Genomic DNA, 17,919 nt, shown 5'->3' with positions numbered 1-17,919 from the left:
TGCGAACGTGGCCCACTTCATTTGGATGGTAGTCTTAAGGTTGTCAGGCTCTACAACCAGAACCTGGTTGTATCTGGAGTAACCATCTAACAAAGAAAACATTTCTGACCCTAATACTATTTGCAATATTTATTCCATGGACGAAATGGGGTAATTGTACTTATCTGAGTCACGAATGAGATTTCATAAATTTACACACAAGCAGATTTCCCCAGATTTATTTCTCACTAGGACCAAATTTGACACCCACATTGAGTGCCACACTCTGTATATGATCTGAGAATCTAATAGTTTCCTCAACTCTTTCTAAATAAGAGGCTTAAGTGTTGGAAGTACTTTTCTCAACTTCTATTGGAATGGATTGGACCCTTCCTTTATTGGTATCACATGTTGGATGATTCACGTGTCATATGTTTTAAGCTCATCGTACATCCATGTGAACACATTTCAGTCTGCTTGAATAAGTGGCTAAAGGCTTGTTGCTCTTGTGGTCTATAACAAGTACTAAGATTGACATAATTCAGATCTTTTTCTGTTCCCAAGTTAATCATCTCGTGCAACAACGTGGAACTGTGGGTCTTAGCATTAACAAGTCCACGAAAGTGATTCTGCAGGTCATACAACTTCTCCAATGATACAGTTACACCCTTGGGGATGATATTTCCTTTACTTGCACTGGCTACATTTTGCAATTCATTCTCGTGATCGTCCTCATCGATCATTGCATCTTTGAACATATCAGAATTTTCTACGAAGCATAGTATCTACTGGTCATCACCAAAAATGCGTAAATTAGTGATATTATCGGGGACAGAAGGCTTATAAATAATTTCAATAGAAAAACCATCCCTCAATGGTGACAACCTAGCAACGACATTTGCTAATGCATTCGCAATTGCATTACGCATTCTTGGAACATAAATGATATTAAAAGTTGGGAAATGTGAAATTAGACACCATACCTCTTGTTGATAACTTTTAAGATGATGTGACACACAATGTATGGTATTGCGTACCTGTCGCACCACAATTTTTGAGTCACCTGTTGCTTTCAGGATGTTAACATTGAGGTCAATGGATCTTTTCAAGCTCAAGATGAGTTCTTCATACTTTGTAGTGTTGTTCATGCACTCAAATTCCAAGCAATTAGAAATAAAATTCTTTCTCTGTAACGGTTCTATTAAAACATAACCAAATCCAAAGCCCTCCTACGTTTTGGAACCATCGAAGTACAAAGTGAACATATCATATGTATAGGGACTCAAAACTACACTAGTACTGCTACTACTACTACTAATTGTACAAAGGTCATTTTCACCAGTTGGACTAGGAAGGAGCTCCAATTGTGTATCTGGTGGGACTAGGGATGGATGCGCAAGATAACACCCCAGTTGGGTTTCCAGGAAGCAATTGCCAAAAATTAGTTCTACGAAAGCCATTGGTTCATTTTTTTCATTCAAGGGAGTGACAATGTGTTTCATGTATCTTTCTGAATCCACCTAGATTTGATTATTTATTCCCTTATACGGAAGCCATATATGTGACTAGTCTGTGGAAAAGTACCTTTGTAGCTTTCTGGACCAATTTCTGCTCAACAACGCTTTGTATGCTTCTGGAATGTCCACAATCACTATGTTGATACATTGGTGGACTCGCCCATCGGATGATAAGTGGATGATCACATCTTTGAGTTCACCAATTGCATGGACATGAGTTTTGTCTAGTTGAATAATCTGTGCATCTATTTTGTCCCATTTTTCATTGATTTTCTTGGCAATAGATAATGGAATTACATTCACCGATGCACCAGAATCAACCAAGCAATTGTGTACATTTAAATTAAAGATTTCAAAAGTTAACAAGAAAGGTGGGAAGAGAGTATTTGCATCCATTTTTAAAGCATTATGTATAGATTCAAGAAAACTAGAAGACTTACTAGATCTCTTGTGTGAAGAGGAAACATTATTTGTGGTGGTATGCCTAAGTGCCTGTAAGAGGATGTCCCATTGGATCGTGATATTCGTTAACTCAAACATTGATATGTTTGCATGAACCTTATTCATATCATCAAATATGTTGTAGTCCACATTGGGAAGAATGGCCGGATTGTTTGTGGATGTAACTTGGTTTTTGACTTTCGAAGTGATGGTTTTGTCCTTACTGCTTATGGAAGTAATTTTCATTAAGACTCCTTTCCTAGACTCGCTCTGAGTGTTCTGTGCTAAGCTAACAAGTGGACTTATTTTCCTTAACAAATTTTCTTTAAGGTTTTGCTTCAGTAACACAACTGTAGTGCCTGGCCCTTAGCTTCTCAGGTTGTACCGGTTGGTTTGCTTCTGGGCCAGACCATCACTTGAAGGATGCTTGTCGGTATTAGTCTTTTGGGTTGTGAGTATGTAATTGAACATGTTTATTTCATGCCTGACACTTGGAGTTTCATTAGTTGCAACCAATTCTTCCTTTTCTTCTGTAGGTTCAGTATGCTCCTCAATCATTATTGCCTCAACAATATCTGTAGAAAGCATGCTCATGCCATGATTTGACTATGGGAATTTTTTCCCGGAATGACATTTTTGATGATATGAACAATATTTATATGTGCCCAAGTGTTCAATATTTAATACAACATTTGAGATCTACGCATACTTTTCTAGTTGGTTGCTGCTACTACCAGAAGTTGTAGTCCTTTTGAACATGTTGAATCAGGGAGTCTTTCTACTCAGGGTGGTCTTTCTTGACCTCTTTTTGAGCTCTGCCATCTTGTTTGATAGAGTCTTAACAAGATGGGTCAAGCTTTTAATATCATATGGTTCTTTCTCTTTGGCCTTGCTCATGGAGGCCTAAGACTGTTTACCCATTCCTTTGGAGTCTTTTGTTGGTTCATTGTTCGAGATGACTCTGATTGCACACAAGCCCTTCTAAAAAACAATAGCCTCTTCATAATTTTCCATTGGTTTTTATTTCGCAGTTCGATTCACAAACTGCGCAATGCTTGTTGGAAAGGAAAAACTGTAGTAATCTATTGTGATGGAGTCATGAGGTTTCATATTTTTTGAAAATTTATTCAAGATGCGGTTGAACCTATGATTGAAATCCTTCACTTTCTCCCTTTTCTCCATCTTAAGATTACCCATCTCTTTCAATAACATGGTAGGGGTCTTATTATCAACAAATTTTTCAAGGGATATTTTCTCAAACCCCCTCCAATTCTGGATGGACTTTGGAGGAAGGTTGTGATACGATACAACTTCTCTAACATCCAAGGTACATGGAAAAAGGCTACATGCAACATCATCATGATGTTCCTCAAGTGTTTGCAGATGTAGGTAAAAGTTGTCCAGATGGTCTTCAACCTTCACTGTTTTACCAGGGTCATACTTTGTTAAGATCTTCTCTGAATGCTATGGCATCTTATATAGAACACCCAAAAGTGAAAGTGGGCCTTGAGTCATCTAGTCCATATCTTGGTTTTCCATGTCTTATTCTTCGAGCTCCTCCTCTTCTTTTTCAAATATGATGGCTCTTCTTCCTCTTCTCCTCCTCTTCTTTGTCAAATATGATGGCTCTTCTTCCTCTTCCTCTTCTCTGCCTGACCCACAGAAAGTTGTACCCAAGAGTACAATGTTATCTCCATCACCACCATGAAAAAGTGGAGGCTCTTAATCCTTTTCCATAGAGTCTGCTAATTCTTCAAGAGTGGAAGGAACTACATATTCAAGAGTATAAACCACTATCGATATGGGGGTGTTCTTGTTCTTCTTCAGAGAATATGGAATACTAATTATTCCTCGGATAAATTCAACAACTTTTGAAAACTGACGGGTTATAGGACGGATGGCCCAAATCTAATTGTATGGAATTTCATAAGTTCATTTAGACTTGGGTTGAGAAGAGTCACCAAATTCATAAACACAAGTAGGGGAGATGCAATGAACATTGTTTCCTTGACCATAAAATGAGATGTTGGGGTAGGTGGGGTTATCAGACATAAAACACTAGCTACCCTCCTTCTAGCACCATAAATATTGACATTACTAGACCCGCCAACATTCAAGGGATCTCCTTGATGTAAAGTCCCAATTATACCTCACACCATTTGGTGTAGGAGTCCCATCCGGTATAAAGGCTCGGTTGCCAAATTCTTAAATATTTTCCTTGGCTCTAATTGTCAGCAAGAGAGAGGGATGCAATGGTATCTTCGAAAACAAAGAAGGTGTGCCTGGTGAGTGTTTAGTTGCAACTATGTCAAGGTTCTTCTACTACAGAGAGGGGAGAAAAGTGAGCCTCTAAGTGAGAGGTAATAGTACCACCCAAGAAGAGACACACATGAACCAAAAGGTTCCATCTAACATCTAGTGGAATAATACACAATGGATGCGACGGTCGTTACAACCAACAAATGAAAAAAGACTGGTCTAATATCCTGTGGAATAGTCCACAAGTATGGGACAATAATAACAACCATTACAACACATTCTCAGTAAGGTAAATACTAAAATAACTAAAATATTCAACTATTGTAGCACATGTGAAAGAAAACATGAAATACAAACATTCACAGAATAGTATTACAAACATTCATAGTTAATGCATGAAGAACATGTTGGCCTTGAAGGCTTATGTTATTAAGTAAAATTTCTAAGACACATGTTTACAATGCATACCACTAGCTCTAGTAGTGGAGCATTGGAGCCACTCCTTGCCCCTCAAATAACTGGCTTATCTCTCTAATGCCTTGTGGGAGGAGCCAAGGTGAAAAGTCCTTTGCTTATACAATGAGGGAGTATATATAACCAAGGGTGACGCTTTGGATAACCTCATGAATGTTTGACTTCCAATTACTCTTTACATTTCATGTGTGTCCTTTGGACTTCCACTTTACAATACATTTCAGACAAAATATACATGATCCACAATAGTGATGTGGCATATGACCACTCGTGACCTGACATGACATGACACTGTTGACATGGACTGCTCGATGATGTGGCAATGTCAAGTCATTGTTTCTACTAAGTGTTGGATGTCTTCATGAAGATGCTTTCTCTTCACCTCTGCATGGCTTGGTAATGCAAAATCTTCAATCATCTCTAGTCTTGGATAGTGGTCGCAAACTAGTGTCCCTTCACTTTCTCTTGATCGGTCAACTTGTAATTTTAGCTACAAAAGAGTATGTAGGCATGCTTCGCTAATTCTTCTCCTTATCTATCATCTTTCCATGACATGATAGGTTACATATTCCTACAATTCATTCATGACGAGATGACATCAATCCAAAAACCCCCTAGTATAAGATTGTGCATTATGATCCACCAAGTGAGCGCGAAACAAGTGACAAGCTAGGAAGAGGGACTCAGTGACTGTGTAGTGCATAGTTCCAACAACTAGGGTAAAATATTGAGCTCTAAGATTGCATAGTGCATAGCCCAAGTGGGCCTGAGGGGCAATACTATGCAGTTTCTAGAGCTAGTGGGGATAGGTTGAGGGAATTGAAATTGGGAGAGACTACTGTGAAATTTTGGGAGTCAAGGGAGGTTGGGCTACTCTAAAGTTCAAGAACTGAGGTGATGATCTTGAGGATGCAAAGCGCACAGTTTAAGTTGGGATGGAGAATAAGACCGCTCAGTTTTGGAGGTTAAGATCGGGACCTGGGCACAAAAACTTCGCAGTGCAATAGTATTGGGAGTCAGGAAATGCACATTACATAGTGCTAAGAAACAAGGTCACAGCTAGAGGCTTATTAACATGTTAAAAGTTATTTCACATGAGAAAGCTATGCATTGCATAAGGTTGCGTTGCCACCAAATAGTAACTTAATTAACTTATTAATAGAATGAACAATCACTTCGATACCCTAAAATATTTAATTTACTATCTGTTACAAGATCGATAAATTGATATATAGCTAGTACCATCTGTACTTTAATTAACAATGTATGTACTTTGCCTCTACTACACAACTAATTGACACTACCTTGATACAAATTCAAGTGTGAACTCACACCGATACCCTAAACTCTTTAATCTATTATCTGTTATAGGATACATAAATTGAGATATAACTAGTACCATTTGTACTTCAATTAACAACGTATAGAATTTTCCTCCACTATGCAACTAATTGACATTGCCTTGATACAAATTCAAGTGTGAAATCACATCAATACCCTAAACTCTTTAATCTACTATATCTTACGGATATATATATATATATATATATATATATATATATATATATATATATATATATATATATATATATATATATATATATATATATATATATATATATATATATATAGCTAGTACCATTTGTACTTCAATTAAAAATGTATAGACTTTGCCTCTACTACACAACCAATTGAGACTACCTCTATACAAATTTGAGTGTGAAATCACAATGTTTTTTTCCAATTGTAATAGAAGGCATATTAGGGTAGTGAAATTTAGATAATCATACTGACACTAAGTGCCTATGGTGGAGTATACTCTTCATGCACAAAGTACTCCAATTATACTTGGCATGAGAGGTGAATATATAAGATTAAAGTTAAACTACACAACCACCAAATGGATATATCCATGTCCATAGCTATGACTACTTTGAACAGTAACATATCTTCATTAAGAAAGAGTTGTGTGTATGTGTGTGTATACTTCCTTTGTTTACTTACCATTATCATAAATTCATGATATTGATATTTTAAAACCTTGTGGAATTGTTAATGCTTAAACACAATAAAATTTTAGTTTTATTTTGGTTTACTCTTGAGTGAAGTGGGGAGGTATTATTGAGCACACACTTATATTGAGGAGGCAGGGTGGTTGGGTAAATCAATATAATAATTTTTTTCTTATTTAAACATTCATGAACCATAAGAAAATAATAACATATGATATCTATATGTTTCAGAACATGGAACACAAGATTTACACGGAAATCCTTTCATGAGAAAGCCACATTTTTTTTTAATTATTTGTGGCCACCAACTGAATGCTATAAATATTTGTAGGTAAAACCTACTAGCAACATGAATACTAACTACTACAAATATTTTTATGAACCAGCCTACTGGAGACACCAATCCCCACCACTATAAATATTCATAAGCACCAACCTACTAGAGACACTAGTTCCAACTACTGAAAATATATGTAGGAACCAACCTACTTCACCAATTTTTCTTACTACTTGTTCCTTCCCCATGTATGCCCACTACTTATGCCTTCACCAAGTATTCTTATTACTTCTTCCCTTACCAAGTTTGATTGTTTCTTCTTCCTTCACCAAGTTTTCTTGTTTCTTCTTCCTTCACTAGGTCCACTTCTTCTAAAGCTTGTTGTATTTTGCCTCTTCCTAAGAATGGACTTGTATTGCATGCCACATATCCAATTTTGCAGATGTGATTCTAAAATTTTTACCTAAGAAAATTTTGTATGTCTCCTAAAATACTTAAAATTTTTATAGTGTGAAAACTCCTACAAAAAAAAAGTTACAACAAAAATTTCAAGCTAACTAGTTTGAAATTGATTTAGGGTCATTTAGAAACCCTAACAACCACAAGGAATATCTTTGAAACTATAACGAAACAAACCCTAATTTTTTTACCACATGTACCTAGATAGCTTTGCTATTTCTTCTCAACATTTAACAAGTTGAAACATATAAAAAAATAAGTTATTGTGAAAATACCAAATTGACTTGTTTGAAGTTGATGTTAGGACCATTCAAAAACACTAACTTCCACAAGGAATATTTATGGAATTATAGTAAACCAACATATGAAATTTTGATCACAAATACCTAGAGATATCACCTCTATCTCCTAAATATTTCATAGCCCGAAACTTCTCAAAATATAAATTATAGCAAAAAATCAAAACTGATTGCTTTGAAGTCGATTTCAGGAGCATTCAAAGATCCTAACTTTTATAGGGAATATATATGAAATTGTAGTGAAATAAAGTATAAAATTTATGCCATAGGTACCCAGAGATCTCACCTTTGTCTCATAAATATTTCATACTTTGAACCATCTCGTAAGATAAGTTACAATGAAAATACCAAACTAACCTATTTGAAGCCAAATTCAGGAGCATTCATGAACCCTAAATTCATCAGAGCATATCTCTAAAAGTATAGTGAACCAATACCTAAAATTTTTACCACATGTACATAAATATCTCTCTATATATCCTCAAAATTTCATGGTATGAAACATCCCAGAAGAAAATTTATAGCAAAAATTTCAAAATGACTTGTTCACTCCACCTTTAAAACCCCAAGAGTATTCCCCAACGTGTCTTATGCACCTTAGATATATTCTTGCTTAGATAGTATTCAAATTCACTCATCTATAATTCATTTATATTTCCTTTATGTTCACTTATGGGGCCAACTTGTAAAATTGGTTGTGCCAACCTATACTTTCTAGCAGAGTTGACTTGACATAATATTTCATATTTCCCCATTCTTATGGAGCTAGAGGGAGTTCAATACATCGCTGGAAAACTCGTAGAATAATATTTTCAACCATATATATTTTATAGCCCAACAACAACTCCACTTGATCAATCTCCAACTCTATCCAGTTCAATAAACCACTTTCTCACTCCGTTCACTACAATCAACCACCTTTATACTAATTCTTCAATCGATCCCTCTCCCTCCAATGTTGTAAAAACTTCTCAAAATTCCCCCCCTTAAGATTCTGTTAATAATGTCTCTAATTCCCTTCCATCTAACCCCCCTCCTTTCTCTTCATCCTCTCCTCCTCCTTTCCCTTCTCCCCCTCCTAAAGTAGTTCAGTGCTCTCCCCTCAATCTTCCTAATCTTTATAATTTTCCCTCGACTGTTGTTAATATCTCCTCAAAAAATATTGACCAAACAACCTTGAAAATTTTAGAAAAAGGTTTTAATTTTTCCATTTTCCCTAGTAACCTTCCCTTCGAAGAAATCATTTGCATGATTGAATCCATTACCCCTCATATCTCACCCTTTGATGCTGAAGAAGTAAGATAGGAATGTGGTTGCATTCTTCATCGCTCCAAATTACCTCGACCTAACATGTCCAAGGAAGAGTTGTTAGCCTTCAAAAACCTCATTAAGAATTCCAATTTGCTCATACTTAAAGGAGATAAATGAAATTCCCCTGCCATTATGAATTCCTTGGATTATGATTATGTTGACGGTGCTGGAAATACGCCAACCAAGGGGATCTTCTCGATGTGAAGTCACAATTAGACCTCATACCATTTGGAGTAGGAGCCCCAAATGGAGATATGACTTGATTTACATTATCCTTAGGGATTTTCCTTAGCTGCCATTATTAACATAAGAGGTTATACAAACGTTCTTTAAAACAAGCAAGTTGACATTGTGAGGCATAAAATTGCAATGTATACAAGGTACTTTCATGGTAGGGAGAAAGAGAGTGAGCCTCTAGAAGAAAGGTAATAGTACCATCCTAAAAGAGACACACAAGATCATAACAGGATCACAAGTTAGTTTACAAAGTAATTCACAATCCAACCATGATCATAAAACCAAATACTCAAAACCTTCAACAAGCTAAGTACCAAAGCGACCAAAATAGTTCAATTTCCTTAGTACATATGAACGAAACACATATTGTATGTTAGCCTCACTCTCTTAAAAATCAATAATAAATCCAATTATTAAATTAAATAAATAAAATCACAAGAATTCCTCAAACTAAGGAGTCTAGTTTGGATGAGAGATTCCCTCCAACTAGCTCTCCTAAATTAGTGTGTAAGTTGAGAAATTGTCTCAACCAAGTGAGTCTAAGATAGACGCACTATCTTAAGACCACTTACTCAAGTATTTAAATTTATTATTAAATTTTTTGAATAATGTGAATTACATGAGCATGCGAGACCACATGATGGCTCTCTTCCTTTTCTGCCAGTTTAATTTTTGTGTGTTAATTTGTTGTGCATATGGTTATATGGATTTGTGATTCTTCTTCATGTGGTATCGGAGTTGTAGCCTATTGAGGAATCGATTGTGCATTCAAATACTATGTATTCTCTTTCAGTGGAGCAGTTTGACTGTCTTGTGCGTTGAGCCACAAAACTATGGAAAGATCCGAGCCACTTGACCAGTGTGTGATGCCAGTGAAATCGCCCCTGAGTTCCACAACACTAGATGCTAAGTTGGCCTTTTGAGGGAGATCATGGATTATTTTGGAGCCGCGTGAGGGCAGCCAGGTGTGCCTCTGGATCTGCGGAGTCACAGATGTGTGCAGTCAACTGCGAGAAATTTTAATGTGAGTATGAAAGAGCAAATATCATGCCATTAAGCACTGCGTTTATGGCAGAACATTTTTGTTGAATATTTTTAGAGCTCTTGGTGTAGTAAGCCGGAGGAGCAGCATGCAAAGGCCTACATTGAGCTTCGAACGATGACATGGATCGAATGGGTGTACAAAAAAATTGGTATAAGCGGATCGAATGAGGGCGCAACTATTAACCTTTGATGTGTATACTGCCTCTGTATGATATGTATATTCAGTGTGTATCCTCCACTGACTGAGCTATAGTCATCAATCCCCAGACCACAACGTTGCTGCAGTAGACGGGATGTACATTCCAGAAAGGCGAATTCATCAGAACAAGATTCGATATTATAACGTCTTTTGAGTTCATCAGCTCAACTAGACCACCTCTCGTGTATTTCAAAGTGCCAATCGAATTAAGGTTTTCAATTTCTGGGACTTTTCCAGAAGTTTATTATGCTGAGAATTGAAGCAGAGATCACCTCTAGTTGCGGAGGTTTAGGAAATTAATTCACCAGAAGTAACAGTGGATCTAGAATACCGGGAATAATACCACTTCTAGAGAGAACAAGATCACCCTATCTATATATGCTCCTACTCCAGAAAAAGACTGGTTCTTTTATATATTCTCCTCAGAGACACAGACCTTTTCTTTTCAAAATTTCAGGAATTTGTTGGTTTTTTTTTGTGTAATGGACTTTTTTCTTCCATGGAGGCCTTCATAAGACTAAGTAGATTTGTTCAATAACGATAAAATCATGAAAGTGATTGAAGCATGGCATGAGCAGGTCAGTTGAGGAGATTGACGGAAGGAAAATCCCTATCTCTGAACTTAAATCTCAGAAATATTGTCGGAAGAAAGATTGTGCTTCACTTTTAAATCGCCCAAGTCCGAGAATTTAGTAGTCAAGCCCTATGGTTGCATGATCCTTAATCTCAATGTATATCTCTCAGAATTTGTGGAAGGTATGACACCCAATTCCATTCTCGGTTTAGAACTTTGGCTTTTGTTCATCATGTTGATTTTTTTTAGTCAATTCCTCGGTGGAGTGATTGCAATAAAGTGCATGCTGCATAAGGAGCACCAAAGTTCTGCGACTACTCTCTTCGAATGCCACAACCATTGGATCAGTTAGATTTGTTTCTTGGAGCATTGTGATCGATGGAGTCGTTAGTGTGTGGAAGCAAATTTACTGAATTAAATTGTTGAAGTGCAGGAATTAAATTGGGAATCAATTGTAGTTGGCCTCTTACATAATATAGTGGAAGACATTAATGTTATTACTTTTGAAAAGAAAAAATTTATTATTGGAGAGAGGAGTTTTTATTAGATAAGAAATGTTGGTAATTTTTTTTTGGAGAAATAAGTGTTTTGTAATTTTGGAGTTATAAATATTTTTGTATTTGGAGTGATAAGTGGATTCTTTTTTAGAGAAAATTCATTGATGTACTCCAAAGTAATCTTTTACTTTGAGAGTGATTGGGCCAGTGCAGGTAATTTTTTGAAGACAAAAGTTTGCAAGTGTGACATTCTCATTGAGAAGTTTCCACAACAAAGTTGTGACATTGAAGAATGATGTACTCCAGTAATTAATAAAATAATAATTTTTGTGGTGCTTGTGTCCTGGATCCGCCCGAAATTGAATAAGGGGATCTTAGGTACACCGTGTGTAATGAATGCATGTGCATGACTTGTGTTCAAATGATATCTTTGTATTATGCTTAAAAACAACTACATGCATATAAGCAAGCTTAAGTATAAGAACACTTAATCATGCTCCTGTAACCAAGCTTAAGTACACAAGCAAAAAGCGTCACATCATCAACTTGATAAAGATGATCTTCCAAGCAAGCACATTTCACATCATGTAATCAAAGCAATCAAGTTAAGGATGCTACAAAATCAAGAATTGCAAGCCAAGATGACATCAACATCATCAACACTTTTTGTATCACTTGCAGATAAACATTTTTTAACTGAATTGTACAGGTGCATTCTCGGTTGTAATCGACACCCTAATTTGACTTGTTAAGGTGAATACATTAAGTCAAGTAAGTCTTCAAATGAGTCATCAAGATTGAACTTGTCATTTGTATCTTGGGTTCATTTTCGACAGTGTTCGACACCCTTTCCTTTCTTTACAAATCACCACATTCAGTGAGTACATTCAAGAAATCACAAGTGTTAGTAATCAATCAAGAAAGTTCAAGTGAGCATCAAATCAAGCCAGTGTTTAATGCAAATGAAATAAGAAATAAATCAAGGGAGCGTGTCATTCAAACAACCAAGCAAGTGAGTGTGTCATTCAAACAACTGAGCAAGCGAGCGTGTCAAAATCAAGTGTGAAAGTTCAAAGCATGACATCTACAACAAACAAGCTAGTGTGAAGTTGATTGAAGCATTCACAAAGTGTCAGTGAAGCATTCAAGCAAAGCGATCGTCATCAAGCGAGCGTGAAATCAAGAGTTCAAGCAAACAAGTTATCAAACTCTAGCAAGTGTTTAAAGCATTAGCAATAAGCAATAGTACCAGCGAGCCTGAATTCAAAGTGAGCAAGCTATCATGGCGACACACATTCAAGTGTCCCAAATTCTTAACAATTTGATTTTATCATCAGCGGGTGACATGGTCAACATCAGAAAAACAACTCTTGTTGATATTCAAATGCATTTTCAACATGCACATGAAATGATTGAGTTCCTTCAACTGGAGTCACAATTGCAGAGAAATGAGTTGTAAGAGAAGTGCGTTTCTTCCAAATCTTTTGACCAATCCAGAGATAGCTGATCATTCGAATTCATTCATCCAACCAGCTTCAAGTGTTGAAATTTCTTCCAAACTCATCATCAAGCCATGGGAAGAAATTCAAAGTAATTGAAATCGACGTAGCTTAGGATATGTCAAAGATAATGAAAACTTACATATCCCTGATTATTCAAAGCCCATTTAGTTCATCAGTGCCAAATTACTTGAACAAATCACCTCAGCAAGTTCTCAACAAATTGCAGATCAACGTCAATGCACACAAACTGAAGTTACAGAAAAAAATAAATGCACACAAACTCAAGTTGCAGAAAAACCGAAATTTTCTCATTGTCAAAGAGCCGGTCATCTGGAAAATCAATGTTTTGATTTCCATCTTTGTAGCCATTGCAACAAGTCAAATCATACATCAGAGAAATGCTACAACCAATGACAATCAACCAGATTGAAGATAAATTATTCATGGATTGATCCCTGGGAATGGTCATCCACAGATAGAAGATTGTACAAGTTTTACAATCAGATTCACTCTCACATATTACAGCCAACAGTCAAATGAATATGGTACTCTTGTGCAGTTGAATGGGGGAGTACACTAGTGAAATACTCCTCCACCTACAGAGGAGGAGTTCAAATATAATTCAGAGAAGATTGCCTCTCCTTTTAGCTGACAAAGGGGGGAAAATGTCAATGAAATTGACAAGTGGTTGTCAGACTGAAAGTCTCGACAACATCAGCGAAGCAGCTAGTGGGCATTTTCATCAACCAGTGGGCGATCATCATAAGCAAATATGTTAGTGGGCATTCATCAAATTGTGTCAGTGGACACCTGATGCTGTTTTCAAGCAAAGGATAGTTGGATCCTTTTGTGGCTTGTCACATGATGGAGTTGTCAAGCAACATTCAGAGATGAATTAGTCATGCAGCTAACTCATGGTGTGTTCATATTGTAGTCTCTTCAACATCCAGCTTTGGCAGTTTTTCAGGAAAATGTTTTTTGAGGATCAACTTGAGACTTGGAAGATGGTTCCTTGTTCGTTTTGGATTTATCATTGGGGGGGGGGGGGGGGGGAATGTTAGCCTCACTCTCTTAAAAATCAATAATAAATCCAATTATTAAATTAAATAATAAAATCATAAGAATTCCTCAAACTAAGGAGTCTAGTTTGGATGAGAGATTCTTTCCAACTAGCTCTCTTAAATTAGTGTGTAAGTTGAGAAATTGTCTGAACCAAGTGAGTCTAAGATAGATGCACTATCTTAAGACCACTTACTCATGTATTTAAATGTATTATTAAATTTTTTGAATAATGTGAATTACATGAGCATGAGAGACCACATGATGGCTCTCTGCCTTTTTTGCCCGTTTAATTTTTGTGTGTTAATTTGTTGCGCATATGGTTATATGGCTTTGTGATTCTTCTTCGTTGTAAATATCTAAATAATAGTCCTAAGATATTCATGATACATGCATGAAAATATGTTGGCTCATCGAACTTCATATATTAAGTGGAAGTTCCAAAATATACAAGTACAATGCTACCAAACTAGCCGCAATAGTGGAACATTAAGTCACTACTTGCTTCTCCAAAGAAAGATCTTCTCTACTACGCCAATGATAGAGAAGCCAAGTGAAAGTACATGTCCCCCAAAATTCCCTTTTATTGAGTTATGAGGGTGTATTTATAACAAATGAGGTGACTCTCCACTTCCCATGTGACTCTTGAACTCCCTCATGATTCAAGAACATCTACAATGACCTTTGAAATTGTATATGACTTTAGAACTCAATAGTGACTCTTCATATTCCATGTGGGACCCTTTTTCTTCCACATATTTTTGCATTTTCTCAGTTTGGGAAATTATACAATTACATTCCATAAATTTTGTGGCAAGACATTACTCTTGAGATGACTCTTGACAATGACGACATGGAACCTCGTGACGATGTGACATTGCGAAAGTACTCATTTTTCTTCTTTCTTTGCTTCTTCATGATGGATATTTCATGTGTTTCATCTTCATCCCCCATGTTAGATGATCCAAAAATAAATATTAGCATAGGTTATTAAGTTAGAATAAAATAATTATTAATTTAAGATATTAAATTAATAATTATTAATCTAGAATATTTAATTATTTAATGGAGACATTTAGAATTAGTATATTGTTGTAAAAGATATGACTCTACAAATGTGTTGTATCTTAGGCTCTAATTTGGGAGAATTGTTAGTAAGTTATTTGAATAGATTTTATTGTAAGTGGACACTTGTTATTTCATAAGTGATCCATAATTAGAGGTAGTTAGGACATTGAGCTTATAAATAGCTCATTGCAAGAGTGTTTGGTTGTTCGGGTGTAAATTCTTGCCAAATTCGAGATGTAATTGTTTTTCTTATTAATAAAATTATGTGTCTGAGGACACTTATGCCATTATTGTGGTATCAGAGCTTCAATAATGCAGTTGATCTAAAGAGGAGATTCCAGCTCTACAAGTTCTTGGAAAACTCCATTGAATTGATCGCTCCGGCTTTCTACAAAAACGTGATGGCTATACAAACGATTCCTAGCACATTGGATTTCTTTTACCCTTTCATTTTTTTTTTGGGTGCTGCTACCTTTTCTTGTCTATGATGCGGTTTGTCTGTCTCCGTGTCTCTGCTCGGTTCCATTTTTCCTGACAAATTCTATCCTAATGTAGACGGCTTTGCTTCTTCAACAAAGTATACACAAGTAACTCTTGTGGATTTGAATCTCCTCGGCCGACCAAGCGAACATGGGTATGAAAATTGTACTTACTCCAAAGATATTCGAGTTCCTTCCTGCTTCTAGTATTTAATTTAGTGCCTTCTCATCCTCCGTTTCATCGAATATCTGATTATTTGCTATGCCATGCTGTTTTTCTCTATTTAATACTAATGAAAATATGAATGCATAATTTTTTGTATGTAGATGCAATGCTTTGCTTGAATTTTGCGCATGCTTTTTTGCATCACATTATTGTGGTATCAGAGCATGTTGCATGAAATGCATCCATCTCCCCATCATTTGTAGCTTGAAGAAGAGTTTCCATCAGTTCGGGTTGTACGTTTCTCAGAAGCCCACCTATGTAATTGAATTGTCGGTGTTTCCATTCACATACATCAGAGCCCAATTTATTCACAAGAAATATAGCATCAATAACTTCATTTTCAAGGGAAGCAGCCCTGACTATTCGCTTGAGCTGAGCTGAGGAACGATTTTCTAACTCCATTTTCCAGTGGAGAGCATGGGCAACGTCCCTCTTCTTTTGATTCTTGTTCCTCTTAATGGGTTTTTTGGAAGCCTTCTCCACTTCCCCAATGGTTCCGAGGAGATTCAAACCCTCAACCGCATTGAATGCATGTTTTACATTTCCGTTAGCTGCCGCCAGTGGTGTACCGTGAAGAAAACATTTGATCTGTTTGGAGAAACTAAAAGCAGGTTTCTTGCCATTTTGTAGCTTGTGGGCAAGCTGAAAGGATCGGTAGGGGGTTAAGTGTAGCCATCGAGACAATCTGCAAGCTAAGAAATTAGTCATAGGGGCCACTAAAATGAATATGGGAAGTTTTAATATCAATTAAAAATTTGTGTTTTGGCAATAGGAATTTTTTTGTTTGTAACTTGGAGAAATAAGGAAGTTTCTATTAATTTGTAATATTTTTGGAGAAATAAGGTGTAACGCTTATTTGTAAATGATTAAGGATAGTAAGTTTTGTAAATTTTGGAGTAATAAGGAGATTTTATTTGTATTTTTATTATTTGGAGAGATAAGTGTGACATTGTAACTCAAAGTAATTTTACTTTGAGGGGGGGTAACATTTTTTTTTACCAGGATTTGCAAGAGCATTGTAAAAGTAAAAATTTCGAAAGTTACGTTGTAAATTTTCGAGAAATTGACTAGAGCCAAGTGCAATGCTCAGTCATTTTTTCTCCTGTTTCGATGACTATACGAGGGTCAAGGCCAAGCCCCGATAGATCATTTTTTATGCAGTGTGTTGCATGTTGTGTTGCCCATCTTGATATTTTTTTTGAGCTTGATTCGTGGTGTGAAGTTTCAATACTACAATGTCAAAGTTGATTAATTTGTTTTCTAATTCCGACAAACTTGAAGGCACAAAATCTTACAAAACATGGCAACGCCTCATCGAAAGTGGTGAGCTCCAGTATTGTAGCAATAATGCTACAACTCCTGGGGCTTCATGTCTCTCATTTTATCAACCCGGTAGTTCGTACAAACTTGGAAGCGACGGTGCTATATGCACAAGTACTAGCTCTTGTCGCAGCTGTCACTTGGTCAGCTGGCACAAGTCCGCTAGGGCTCAAGCCAACTTCTATAGGCTCTCAGAAGAAGCTTGCTAATTGATGGACGAAAGCTATTCTCAAAGGAAAACTACTCTACTTGACAAAATGGACTGAAAGCAAATCAAAGCATGTAAACCTAGGAAACCCTAATTTAATTAGTCTAACCCCTGTAATGCAAAGAATGTGAATGAAACCTCTACCAATGCTGCTGTTACCTCTAATAAGTGGAAATGCATGGATCTAAGCTACTTGCACCATAAAAGACATGTTTTTGTATTTTTCCCTTAAGTGGATGGAATGATTGTGATTTTGTGCTAACTAGGGTTTGGTTGTGCAGATGGGATGGAGAAGGAAGGAAAGCATGGGAAAGGTTGGGGAGGTTAGGAGAGGTCCCTAAGGATCCTTAGCATCCATCCACAGAGGTTCCTCACGTTCAGAAGCTCAGCAACTGAGTGAGTGGCCTCCTACAGGATGTCTGCAAGGGATTCTACAGGATACTCAGAGGTTTCTACAGGAAGGCTGTGCAATTCTACA

This window comes from Pinus tabuliformis, chromosome J, assembly GCF_031772625.1.
Source record: "Pinus tabuliformis cultivar Carrire ecotype Pingquan chromosome J, CPIR1, whole genome shotgun sequence".
Classification (NCBI taxonomy): domain Eukaryota; kingdom Viridiplantae; phylum Streptophyta; class Pinopsida; order Pinales; family Pinaceae; genus Pinus; species Pinus tabuliformis.
Note: the sequence above shows the minus strand (reverse complement) of the source record.